The following is a 13804-nucleotide window of genomic DNA, read 5'->3' as shown; positions in this document are numbered from 1 at the left end:
GAAAATTTAATTACCAAATCATCTCAAGTATAGTCAGAGTATCTCAATAACTTCAGAGTGCCTTCAAATTTCATTATTGGTAAGTATTTGACTGCACATTCAATTTCAAAGTAAATGGCCTTGTAAATCACAGGTAACTTAGAGATATTTTTATATACAATAATGAACATTGTTTTGATTTGTCTGTGTGGAAAACTTAATGGATTAAGAATGCTAGATTAAAGAATATAAAGAAACATTATAACCTTATATCAGCTTTTTAGTGCTACTTTTCATTTTAAAGGTCATAAAAAATGTTTTATTTGCAAACGTAAGTTATTTTCAAATAAATATTAATAATGGTGTAATTTCAATATTTTTCTTTAGTTATGATTTCTGTCAAAAATAACACCTCATACTAAACTCTGGTTAAAGAATATATTTCCAACAATAATAATGTATATTATTGGAGAATGCATATATTTTTTAAGATTTTATTTATTTATTTGAGAGTGAGTGCGCAAGCGAGAGAGCACAAGCAGGGGGAGCAGCAGAGGGAGAAGCAGACTTTCCATTGGGCAGGGAGCCAGATGTGGGGCTCAGTGGAGAATGCACATTGTTCATGATGTTCATGTGTTAAAGATGTATTTTATAAAAAGCACAATGCCTTAATTTCATGGGAGTGTGTTAGTGATTAAAATGGCAGTATTTTTTTTTTTCAGTTAATGTACTTGTACACAATCCTTGTGTAAAGTAAAAGTTTTGCATGAAGTTTTAAGGGATTGAGATGTAATTAGCTAGAGTAGATCTTTTATATACCGATTGAAATTTTTATATTCTGTTTTCATATAAAAAGACAGTTAAAGGGACTGTATCATATATATAAATGTGGGTGTTCCTGAAAAGGTACATCTAAATGCAACCCTAAGGACTTTTATCACAAAGCAGGCTGAAGTTAAATGCTTTATAGTCCTCTGTGGTATAAGTTAATCTCATTCACGATTTAATGCAAGATTGTTGATAAGTTCAAAAATCAGGTCAGAGGTCTCTGATTGCTTCCCCAGGTAGAATTATATTCTCCAGTCTGTGTCTACACTGTGCCCTGCACAATTCCTTACTGTATTTATTTATTTTTAAGTACTCCCTTGAGGACAGAGGTCATTCCTAGGCTTTATATTTATTAAGGACAAACGGCTAAATTGGCTCACATTATAAATTGAGGTAATAATAAACTTTGCTTCGACAATCGCATTATCTCCTATTCAAATCTTTATTTAATCACAGTTATAAAAAAATTATATCTGTTAATAACTTGACATCAAGAGGCACTAAACATATATTAATTTATTATAAAATTTCCATAAGATTTTCTGCCTTTTTTAGATTTATCAAATTCTATTATTCAAATCATTTTCTATAATTAGACAGTAATCCTTTACCACTAATCACAAAGTCTTAGATTAATGAACTTTAGATTCAAAGACAGTAATTTTATGGTCATAAAGGTATAGACTTTAAAGAAATAACCAAGTACTAATCCTTGATCAAAATCTGATCAAATCTGCCACTTGATTCAAAGTGTTTGTATTTTCATCAGGTCTCTTTTCAGATATCATTTTATCACAAAGGTCTTTATTCTCCTACATAAGCACTTGGTTTTCTACTTATCTTTTTTTTATATTTGGCATAGAACATATACACACATATTTTAACATAGCATACATGTGTGTATGCATTTATGCACATATATGCATGCATATACAGATATATTTTTATCAATGTATATGTTTTATATACACATAGGTGTATTTATATAGATATGTGCGTATGGGTGTGTGTGTTTGTGTGTGTGTGTGTGTGTGTGTGTGTAGGCCTATTATCTAACTCCACAAAAACATTTAATTTATTGCTATAGCTCCAACACCTGGAACAGAAGTATAGTACTAAGGAATTGCTGTGCATTTGCTGAAGAATAAATATTAGATATAATAAAATTTAAATTATTTTTCAAATGGGCTTTGTTTCAGAAACATGTAGAAAAAAACTTTTTTATTTGATAAAATTATCTCCTTATTAGATAAAAGTTAGTAAACTGTAGTTATAGCAAAATATAGCAAAAATAAAAACAAGTATAAACATTGATACTGCTCAAGGTATATATTTTTGCTAGTTATTGGCAGAATCGAAAGCTAAAACTAATTTATTTCAAAACTTATCCATATATGTGGTAGAGATCTTACTAATATTGAAATGGTTCATGTGAAATGACTATGTTAATGCTCAACTCCCAGATAATCACACACCTTTTTTTGACTAACTCATCAAATCTAACAAGATACTATCCTTAAAATATAATTTCCTAACAAATACATATTGAAATCCCTCTATGGACATAGTAACCAGATAGACTACATCTAACCAAAAAATATGGGTTCTTCCATGCTAATAGCAAATTCACATTGCTGTATGATTTAGATGAGGATTTCTCAACAATGTCACTATTGCCATTTTAAACCGGATAATTCTCTGTTGTTCAAGGAAGCTGCAAAATCTCCAGATATTGCCAAATGTCCCTGGGGTAGCAAAATTGTCTCAGATTGAGAGCCACTGATTACTAAAAATAATTTCTCATACAATGTCTGAATCAAGGATCTTTAAGCCTCAACTAATCCAAGATTATGCAGAAAGGTCTGTGAATTTGCCCCATATTCTTATGTATTTTTATAGATTTATAATTGAAGATATTGCCTACTATTACTCAGTGTCCTAATACCAGGGACCTAAATCATTATTCTTGATCCACGTTCTTTCCAGGAAAATGTTTATCTTCATGGATAAAGGAAAAACTGTAGAGTACAACACACACACACACACACACACACACATACACATATAGAATGAAAGAGAGAGAAACCTTGCATTATCTCCCTGTTTTCTTTGATTCTCATTTCAGTGTTTATTGTTTATGTCCTGTGGATACCTAATACCTCAGGTACCTTACAGCTTACATAGGGAGGAGGGTAAAACCAAGGAATTATATTTTAAACATAGTCTCATTTTCTTTTAATTACTGGATCCATGGTTAGTGATTATATTTTTTGAAGTTCAACACCAAATTGCAAGGCCCATTGCCCTTTGTAGAAATTATGCCTTTGAAGTCTTCTTTAACAACAAGAGAAAACGCTGTCCTGCCTCTGTAGACAATAGAGAAATGTCCTTGACATTGTGGCAAAAGCTACTCATTGTTTCCCATCGTCCATACTCCCCTCTCTGAGTTATGGAATCCGCATGTTTTGATAGAAGCTTATAACCACACAGAGTAAAGGCAATATTTTCTAGCTTCCATTGCAGCCAGGTGTGACCATGATTCTAAGATTTGGATGAAAAGAGGCAAGTGGAAATGTGTGGTTCAACTTCCATTTTCTTTGAGTGTGATACAGGGTCACCTTAAACCATGAAAAGGAAGGCAATCCCTTTGTCCGACAGAGTGAGATAAAAGAAACATGGAGCCTGAATACTCTGTAGGCAGATTCTCCCTACCATTTGGGCCCCCCCTTTTTTTTTTGATAATTATTTCAAATCCCTGTTAGAATAGCCAACTAATATCCTAACTAATACAAGCAAGGCACCAATAGAGATCAATATTTACATTAGACACAGTTCTATTGAGTGCATTTATAACACACAAAAAGTGCTAAAAATAAGATTAGTACATAATTGGAACTCTGTCCTGAAGAACAAAAAGAAGTGAAGTGAGCAATTTGAAACCTGAGTTATGAAGAGCAATTTTGTCAATTTTAGCAAGGTGTTATACCTCATTAATAGTTGTGATGATAAAGAAGTACTAGGGATATAATGTACAACATGATGACTATAGTTAACACTGCTGCATGATATATATAGAAGTTGTTAAGGGAGTTCTCATCACAAGGAAAAAGTTGTGAATTCATGATCTGATGAACTGTAATATCCTATTGTTAATAATCATAGCATATCTACTGTTTTATTATTTTCATATGTGAGTTGTTATGATATGATGACCTTAGTGCAATTTCACTATCCTAAACAAAGTACTTCATCTACTGAGGTCACATTAGCAGGAAATATTAAAATCTCTGCATCATAGCACTTATGACCATATTCAAGAATACCCTCTTCCCCCATATACATATGCCACCAACCAATACACTAAGAACATATAAATCACAGGTAATCAAATCTGGAGACCCATGATATCACCAACCTGAAGTTTACAACAATAGTTCAACTAATAGGAAAGTTGAAAAAATTTCATGCAGTGAAAAAAAAGTCTGTATGATACTGCAAGATTGACTGTCTAGTGCAATCTATGAATTTAAATGTGAGTTTATAGCCTATATAAACCTTCACATTGATAATGATGGCTTGTATTTCCATGTGCAACAGAAACTTCATTTAATTCATCTCTCTCATTGACATCTGAAATAGTTGTAGATTGTGTGCCTGAGCCCTGTATCCTATATACTTCAGCATGGTAACAAGAATTCATTTATTCACAGAAGCTGAGCTTCTAAGTTACTTCTACATATAAAGTGGAAGATCCATTCTCACTGTGCTTTAATCAAGATGCAGGCTTCAGCCAACCAGTTCCAGTACATAGTGATTTGGTTAGCAATTCCCTGGAAAAATATTTAAGTCTGATCCTTACAATATGTGGCATACCCAAAATGAAATAAGTATTTGGGGAGCACCACTATATAGAAGGATGTTGGAAAGTAGCCACATCATCAGAGTATTGTAAAGATTCACTGAGACTGGTACACATAGTGTTTAAGACAATGTCAGGTGTATAGCAAACTTCTAATAAATGGTGCTAGTAAACTGTTCTTGTTAACATTTTTCTGCTCCATTTAGCCAATCAGATACTTTTTAAAATCCTGAAGTTGTTTTCTTAAATAGATCTTATAAAATCAGAAGAGTAGTTGCTTAACAACTGATATAACTTTCTAAAGTTTATTATATATTAACTTTATAAGATTTACTGTGTACTAGTCTATTAGCTAAATTAAATTTAATCAGATATATTTTATGAGTAAAATTAATGTACATATGTAAATATAATATGAACCTGTCATGAAAGAGAATTTCAAATTTCTTACCTAGACTTTTTATATTGTCATTTGACTTTGTGAAATGCTTATTCATTGCCTGTGTTCCAAACTTATAAAAATCATCTACCCTACTTGTTTCATGTCAAGCTAGTAAAATTGTTTTTGATAGATTATATACTGATTACAAAATAAAAAAATCTTAAATTTTCTATAATTGGTTATTTTTTTTTTTAAGATTTTATTTATTTGACAGAGAGACACAGCGAGAGAGGGAACACAAGCAGAGGGAGTGGGAGAGGGAGAAGCAGGCTTCCCACCAAGCAGGAGCCTGATGTGGGGCTTGATCACAGGACCCTGGGATCATGACCTGAGCTGAAGGCAGACGCTAAACGACTGAGCCACCCAGGCACCCCAATAATTGGTTATTTCTTAAGCATTAGAGCATAGAGTTATCAGCAACAATTTTTAAATATAACTGTAGCTTTTAATTAACTCACAAGAATCCTGAAGAGTCCAAGGGTATGGTCCTCCCTCAAGTCTGTTCTCATTTATTCCTGCCACCTAGATTTGGGAGAATTTAAAAGATGGACATGGCTTTGGATAGAAAGTGGAATGCTTCTGGATTGTGCTCAACTTGAAGACATACCAAAATCACACTTTTTTTTTCCTTGGCCCATCCCTGTTACTGAATAGTGTATTTACTAAAAAGCATTGTAGTATTTGATTTTTTTTTTTATAATTTATAAGTGACTTACCCCAACTGCAATGTTTATGGTTTTGCTATTTATGGTTTTGCTCCATTTTTATTCCATATGGACATTTCTGAAGTACATTTTATTAGCTTGACAAAAATACCTTGTGCAGATTATCTTTCAAAAAAATATCTTGTAAAAATACTTACTTTGAATAGTCAATTATATAGAACTTCCTTAAATATAAAATAATTTGAAAATATATTTTCTTTTGCAAATTTAAAATTAACAAAAAAGACATAGCACATAAAGAATGACAGCAGGAATTAAATAAAACAGCAAGGGTATTAATCATACATATTGTCCAAACATTTTGAAAATACCACTGAGGAGGAAGAATGTATATGGGTCCAGTTAATTAAGTAACTCTGCCTGTAGGATTATTGCTGTGATGTTCACTGAAACATAAGATCCTCATTTACTGTTATTGAATTATTTTAGAGTGACTTAATGCAAAATAGTTTTTTTAATGTTTCATCAATTAATATTAAGAAGACAATTTGATGGTTCAGAAATATTTTTATTACATCAGGAAATAAATGTACTTTTGTTTAAACTCCAGTTGTATTTCTTTTAAACCGAAAGTCTTAAGTGATACATCATTTTGAGTAGATTCACTTTAAATTTGGTCTCAATTATTTTCTGATGAGAACTTCCTATACTTACATTTCTTTTCACCCCACCTCCTTCAAAAATTGTTTTGAAAAAAATTGATACTCCTAGTAGTCCCATATTTATCCCATGACTTCTGATGCTCCCACTGTGATGTTTCATTTCTGTGGCTCTTTCATATCTATATTTACATATGTGATGACAAAGATTTTACTCCCTCTATTAATACTCTCCTAAGGTTCTAACAAATAGCCTCATCCTCCATTTTCATTAAAGCACAAGAATTTGGAAATATTTTTCAAAGGGCTTCCTCATTAAAAAAAAAAAAAAAAACACCTTCCTATTAGAGTTAATCATTTTTTTCTCTTTATGCTTTGCAACACTGTTGAAATAACTATTTTAATCTCTCATTTGTACTAAAATTAACACTATAAATTTTCTCTCATATTGAAACAGCAAAATGCTATTTTTAACTCCCTGAGACACTCACTCTGTAGGTGGCAGTGGTTTATGTCACATTGTTGCATCTATATGGAAATCTATCTTTAAAATTACAATACTGGTGTGGCATCTCTAATGAAAAATCCCAGAAAGCTCTTTTTCCTTCTCTGTCTCTTCTTTAAAAAGGAAACTAACAGAAAGTTATATCATGTGTAAAAAAAGGTATGTTCAATTATTATTTGGAATTTAAGCAACTATGAAATGCAATGGTTAATCTCAACAACTTACTTAAAGTAATAGCTGTACTGATTAAAAAATAATAAAATCCTAACATAAGGTTTACCTTGAGCTACAAAGATTGCTAGCTCTTAACATCCATTCTTAGAGTTATTCATTCATTCATTTGGTATAATTTTATTGTCTACTTTTGTGGGCATTGTGCTAGGGAAAATAATGGTGACCAAAAATATGTAGTATTTCCACTTATGAATTTTACAAGCTAGGGGATAAAAATACATACAGAAGTGATTATTATGAAAAACAAGCAAACAAACAAACATGAGAATTAGGGATATATAGGTACTCTGTGGACACATAGTCAGACCTACCCCCATCTAGGGGGTTAGAGTAGCACTGTCCAATGGAAATGAATGGAAATGTAATGTAAGGCACATATATAATTTTAAGTTTTCTAGTAACCACATTAAAGAAGTAAAATATAAAGGCACACTAGATTAAGCAGCAATAACTTATATAATGCAACAGCCAAAGTGAAACACAGTCTTCCCCAAACAATAAACTCATGTTGAATAGAAAAGTATTCTGTACTACTTCCATTTTAAAATTTGAATATAAAAAAATTAAATAAAGTAAGAAATTCAGTTCCTCAGGCACACTAGCCACGTTTTAAATGCCCAATAACCACGTGTTGCCAGGGACCACTACAATGAGTGAGTTTAGGATAGTCTTTTTTAAGATTTTATTTATTTATTTGACAGAGAGAGAGAGCGCATATACAAGTAGGCAGAGCGTCATGCAGCAGAGGGTGCTTTTCCCTCTCCCTCTTCCTCACCTTGGGTGAGGATGGGGATGAGGGAGAGGGAGAGGGAAAAGCAGGTTCCCCACTGAGCAGGGAGCCTGATGCAGGGCTCGATCCCAGGACCCTGGGATCATGACCTGAGCCAAAGGCAGACGCTTAACCAACTGAGCCATCCAGGTGCCCCTAGGATAGTCTTTTAATTGATTCTCTCAACCCCCTTTCAGAATGTCTTCCTGTAAAACAGAGGCTGGAGAGCTTAAAACTCTATTTCCAAGTCTCCACAGAAGCTAGGATGGGTCCTGCTGATCAAAATGTATTCACATAAGGCTTAGATTCAGAAATGAATTATGTGGGGAGAAAGCAATGGCAAATGGCAGATGTTTTGCTGACACAGACCATAGTAGGAGTTGTATGGTTCTGGGGCCAGGAGCTTCAGTGGCAGCTTCCTAATAATGAAGCTTCTTGATCTTGACAGAGGACACAGATCCCTTAGCAGTATAGTTCTTTGGTTTGTCTTCGGTTGTTGTTCTTAAAAGATCAGCCGAGAGTCTGCTATTTAAGCCAATTCCACATTTTCAAGAGCTAGCATTACTCTAATAAATCCATTTGTGTGTAAAATTGTTAGAGGAGATTTCTTTTCTGAACCAGGATCCTCAATCAATATGGGGACTAAGGAAGATCTCCCAGAGAACAGACTTCTAAGCCAGTTCATTCTGCAGAATAGTAAGAGGAAGTGTATTTTGGACAATAGGATACATTTAGAAATGCTGCTAAAGAAGAGGGAATGCTAATTAGAGGAACCCAGAGGAGGGGAGTATCATTAAAATAATAAGGGGAAAAGTGAGATTGCCTTAAAACAGATGGCTCAATGCACTGAAAGCCACTTCACAAAATGGGCAATTCAATGAAAGCAACAATCCACCAAATGATCAATTCATCAAATTTATATATTTACCAATATCTTGTTCCTTATAGTAATTTATAAAGCTTACAGTGATGCCTAGAGGAATTAGCAGAGTTGGACGGATGGGTTGTCATGAACCTTCACTTTTTCCCTTGTGCCTGTCTTCCCTTTCTGTGTCTTTCCAACCTCCCACCCTTAGCCACTCAGACTCATTCTGGCACTGGCAGCCAAGGCCTTGCTGTTTCTTTACAAAAGCAGATGGTGTCCTCTCTCTTCTCTAATTTCCTCTAAACAGCAGGGATCTGAGGCCAACCCAATCTAAAGTATTCTTTAAATGCTAAGATTTGAAAAAAAAAATGCTAAGATTTGAGATCTATTCATTAATAAAAATATTTATGATTATATTCAAGAAGACTTAAAACAAAGAATAAATTCATAAAAAGAATAGTTTTTAAAGAAATCTAATCTCTGACCCTTAGCTCTTTACAGTTGAACACTTTTTTTTTTTCTTTCATGTTGAATACATCATTGACTATAATCAGGAAGAATATTTCTAAGCTTTGGGTAAATTAACAAATTCAGTCAATTCAGAACATTGGTAAATTCATCCTACAGCTGCACTGGACTTGCTGGGCGGGAAACAAGGGAAAAGAGAAATGCCAAGTCTTTGAAGGTCTATTTAAAGAATCAGGGCTCTGTCTTAAGAGCAAGGAGAAGTCATTGCTGAGTTGTAAGAGAAATAGTGTGAAACACTGCAGAGTGGAAAAAAATTGAGTCTGAAGACTCTGGGTGCCTATGCTCCCGATAATCCACATGGACAGATGTGAGAGACAGGAAAAAGAGACATCTTTGAATTTGTTTTTCTTAAGTATGAAAATTAAAAGCATTATAATTTTTGTAAATAAGGAATAATAACTAAAATGGATGCATTACAAAAATCTTGAGCGGCAGAGCACATAGTTAAGCCACAGTAGGTTTAAGAATCTTTGGCACCTTCTCATTTCAGAATATAGCTTCCCATTAAATCAATTTCTCCCATCTGTTACTGATAGATTATATTAACATTCTCAAGTAGACCACGAGGAAGATTCTACAATGTCACTGTAACACTGTCCCCTAAAATTCCCCATGAAGTTAGTAAAGGTTGTTTACCTCCCTACTCCTAGCAGATCTCAAAATTAGCATTGTGCCTGCTAAAATACCAGTACTTTATGCATTTGACTTTGGCACAAGGTACAGTTTGAGTTATAACCCAGGAGAGATCTAGAATCTTAAAAACATTTTAATATCTGCCATATTGGCTCTGCCAGAACACATCCAATGAAACCCACCTCCCCACACACTTTAAAAAAAAATTGTATTAGGATCCAGTTGAAACATTTGCATCAGGGTCCAGTGTTAATAGCTCCCTTAGCACAAATAATCTACATCTATTAGGGAAAATCATTATAACTACTGACCATTTACTGACATTCAAAACCACATACTTCAACACTTAACAATTTATTTTAAAATGTTTCAAGTTTTACAATTAGGAAAATAAAGAAATATAGCAGCTTCAGTATCACTTTCTTCCTTTATTTAATGATATTCAAGTGTAAGTTTTCAGATAACTAAATCACTTTTTGTAGATAGGGCATGTGAGCTATTTTTTTAAGGTAACGAAAACACTTAGAAATTTTCCTGTGGTAAAGACCCCAATGGATTCCCCGAATACAAGTAAGCCATGGTCTTTACATAGGGTATAGATTGCACATTTAACCTTATTCTGACAGATACAAAACTTCATTGGATACATCATAAGCTAATTAAGTAAAATTCCATTTCACTTGCAGACACCTATCATCTGTGTGGGTGTGTATTTTCCACTACATACCTTTGCTATAATGAAACAAAGGAAACTTAGAATGCTGATTAAAAATATTCTTTTTTCACACTTATATGATGTGATTTGCTGGCTAAGAGTGCTTATGACAATCAATAAAATTTTCCTCAATTTTTGAGACCCATCCTAAATGTCACCTCTTTTATACAAGGGTTTTTATGATTGTTATTATTGCCTCAGATTTGATCTCCTTCTATTCTGAATCCTAACAGAATTTTATTTTTATTTCTTATAGACATTTACTAAATTTTTCTTTGTACTGCAGTTATATTTTGGCTTGATTTATCCCTCATTTTTATAAGCAGCTATCATCTACCTACATTACTAGCACCTTTCACATTGTTCATTTTAATATATATTGGCTAAATAGACTTAGAGTCAGCACTCATTTAAAATCAGAATAGGAAACATAGAGTTTGGGTTCTTGTGGAGTCAGTCAAGACTGACTCAAACTGAAACAAGGTCGTAAACCCCTATTACCAAAATCATAACAATCTTAAGGGACATCAGGTCAGGAGCCTCTAAAAATAAATAAATAAACCAAAAAGATGATTCTAGAGTAGAAGTGAAAATATAAAAGTAGAGGGGCATTGTTTCCCATATAGGGGTCCTGATATCTTAGAGGTGACACTGAGTTCAAAATAGGGACTTAGACAGGAACACATCAACAAGCTTTGGTGACAATGGCAGCTATTCATATCACATTTTTATAGCTTTCCCGGTGCTTTTGCTTACAGTATCTTTTTGAACTTTTACAGTAGTTCTTCTACATTTGCCCTTATTATCACAAATAAATTTAAGCTTGCGAGATTAAATGATTTGTCTGAGGTTGAAACTGAGTGCAGAGCTAAAAGTTGTCCAAGATTCTTTCCATATGGGAGAGAGAAACTTTTTTTTAATGATTTTCCTTTATCAGTCTTTATATTAACAATATTAAGAGTAGAAAGGAAGTTGATTTTAACTTCTTATGAATAAGTGATACAGAACATGGGTCCTACTTCCATTATTTTAAGGAAAACTCAGTTATCATGGAAGTGGATCACTGTGGGAGATGATTGCATGGATTAAATTTTTTTGCAGAGACAAGGCACACAGGGAAAAGAAGTATATGATTCTCTGAACAGAAATTTATTTATATTCAAATAAACAAATGATATTGAGGTAAAAGTTTGTGTCTGGGTGTTCTAGGAAAGATAAGACACAATATAGTTAAGAAAAAATATGTAAATATTGATAATTATATGAGAACATAGGAAAAGAAAATATGAATTCTACATGTATAATTTTAGGAAGTCTCCTAGAAAAAGTAGAAAGCTCAGCTTTTAAAGATGTGTAAGGCTCTGAAAGGCTGATATGAGGGAAATGACATTTCAGTCAGAAAAAAACAGCTTAATCAAAAGATGTGGGCTAGAACATCCATTTTTAGGAGAATACATTTCATCAGCACACCAGGGACACTGTCCATATTGGACACTATTAGGAAGATTAAGGTTAAATTTTTAAGAATAAATAACTTAGATGTTATTTTGTAAAAACTAGATTTTTGTGACTAGGAAAGAAACATCATCACAGCTGTATTTTAAGAAGATAATCCTGCCAAAAATGTGGGAATGGATTCAAGAAAGACAGAATTGAAGACAACAGAAGGAATTAAAATACGAGAGCCAAACCAAGGTTCTGCAAGGGGGATGGGCAAAAACTCAGTGATAAAAGAGATTTCAGGGTTAGAAACAAGTTTTGTTGCTAACGAGGAATAGGGACAAAAGGAAAGGGGAAAAGGAGCATCTGACAATTCTCAGTAACTGTGAACATGCCATTAACTCTAAAACAGGGAATCTCCTAGGTGGGGCAGGTTTGGTGGGAAGGTCAAATTTGGGAAATACTGAGTCTAAGGTATACGCATGGTAGACAGTTTTTCACAAACATTTTGAAATATGGGCATGATATTGGGCATGACATTCAATAAAATTAAAATTAAAAAAAAGTATGGCTTGTTATTTGAAGTGGGGGAATCTCAAAGAGAAATCGTGGTTATGGAGGAAGAAAAAATTCTCCCAGGGAAAGATGTAGGGATATAGTGAGAAAATAGCCAAATCAGGGAGCACAACCACATTTCAAACGCAAATCCATGGAAAGCAGACAAGGTATAATACTGGAAGGCCTAAGTCAAGGGCAGGAAAAGAATCAGGAGAGGAAGATAATGTTTCCTGGGAAGGCAAGATCAAAGTCATCCTGCAGTACAGTAAGTCTCGGCAGGATTAGGAGTACAACTTTTTTATTTGGCAATAGTTGGGTCACTTTGCCATAGAAGAGACCAGCCTCTGTGGAGATGAAACCCAGTTGGCAGTGAGTCAAAGGCAGAACAGAAGGGAAGGAGATGAAGCAGCAAAAATAGGCTACTCGTTTATTTCAGTCAGGGTTCTTGGTTGTAAGCAATAGAAACCAACTCTGGCTGAGTGAAACAGAAAAGGAATTTATTTAAAGGATATTAGGTAGCTATCCGTATTGAAAGAAGGACTTGATAACCAAGTTCAAGGCCATGCACACCATAGTCAGGATCCAACAAGGACACACACTGCCATCACATCTCAGTACCAGATAGTAAAGTTTGCACTTTCAAGCCAAAGCATCTCTGGACAAAGGATTAACACCATTAACACCACTATTGCCCTAGGCCCTTAGTCTCCCTGAAACTGTGAAAAACAGCCTTGACTGTGACTAGCTATGCCTGTGTCTTTGGAATACAAATAACAGTTCAATGGAGCCTGAGTCATGTGTCCCACTCTAGTAGTAAAGGTGGGGGTGGGGAGGGATATCTGGCATTTTCAGCTTCTCTTGTGAGAGATGCTCTCTTACCAAGATTCATAAAGTAGGGAAATTCTACAAATTTAGTAAGAATCTTCAAAGGCTAGGTAGTCACAGGAATATACATGTTCAATACGTATCCAAGAAGTTTGGCACTAGAGTGAAGAAAGTTTGAGGTAGAAATTAACAATTTCTTTAGAACAGAGGGGACTTAAACATGAGAAAAGTGAATGGAAAGAGAGAAACTGAATATACAATAGAAATAGATATTGAATGACAACAGGCCTATTTAGGAGG

General features: G+C 34.0%; 1 protein-coding gene across 7 annotated transcripts in view; it reads right to left on the bottom strand.

Annotated features, from left to right (window-relative positions):
- Positions 1–13804, bottom strand: part of CCSER1 (coiled-coil serine rich protein 1) — a 1349277-nt gene that overhangs the window by 367177 nt on the left and 968296 nt on the right. The window lies entirely within an intron of this gene.

The sequence above is a fragment of the Phoca vitulina genome, unplaced genomic scaffold (assembly GCF_004348235.1).
Source record: "Phoca vitulina isolate PV1807 unplaced genomic scaffold, GSC_HSeal_1.0 scaffold3, whole genome shotgun sequence".
In the NCBI taxonomy this organism is placed as follows: domain Eukaryota; kingdom Metazoa; phylum Chordata; class Mammalia; order Carnivora; family Phocidae; genus Phoca; species Phoca vitulina.
This window is presented reverse-complemented; position numbering and strand designations above follow the sequence as displayed.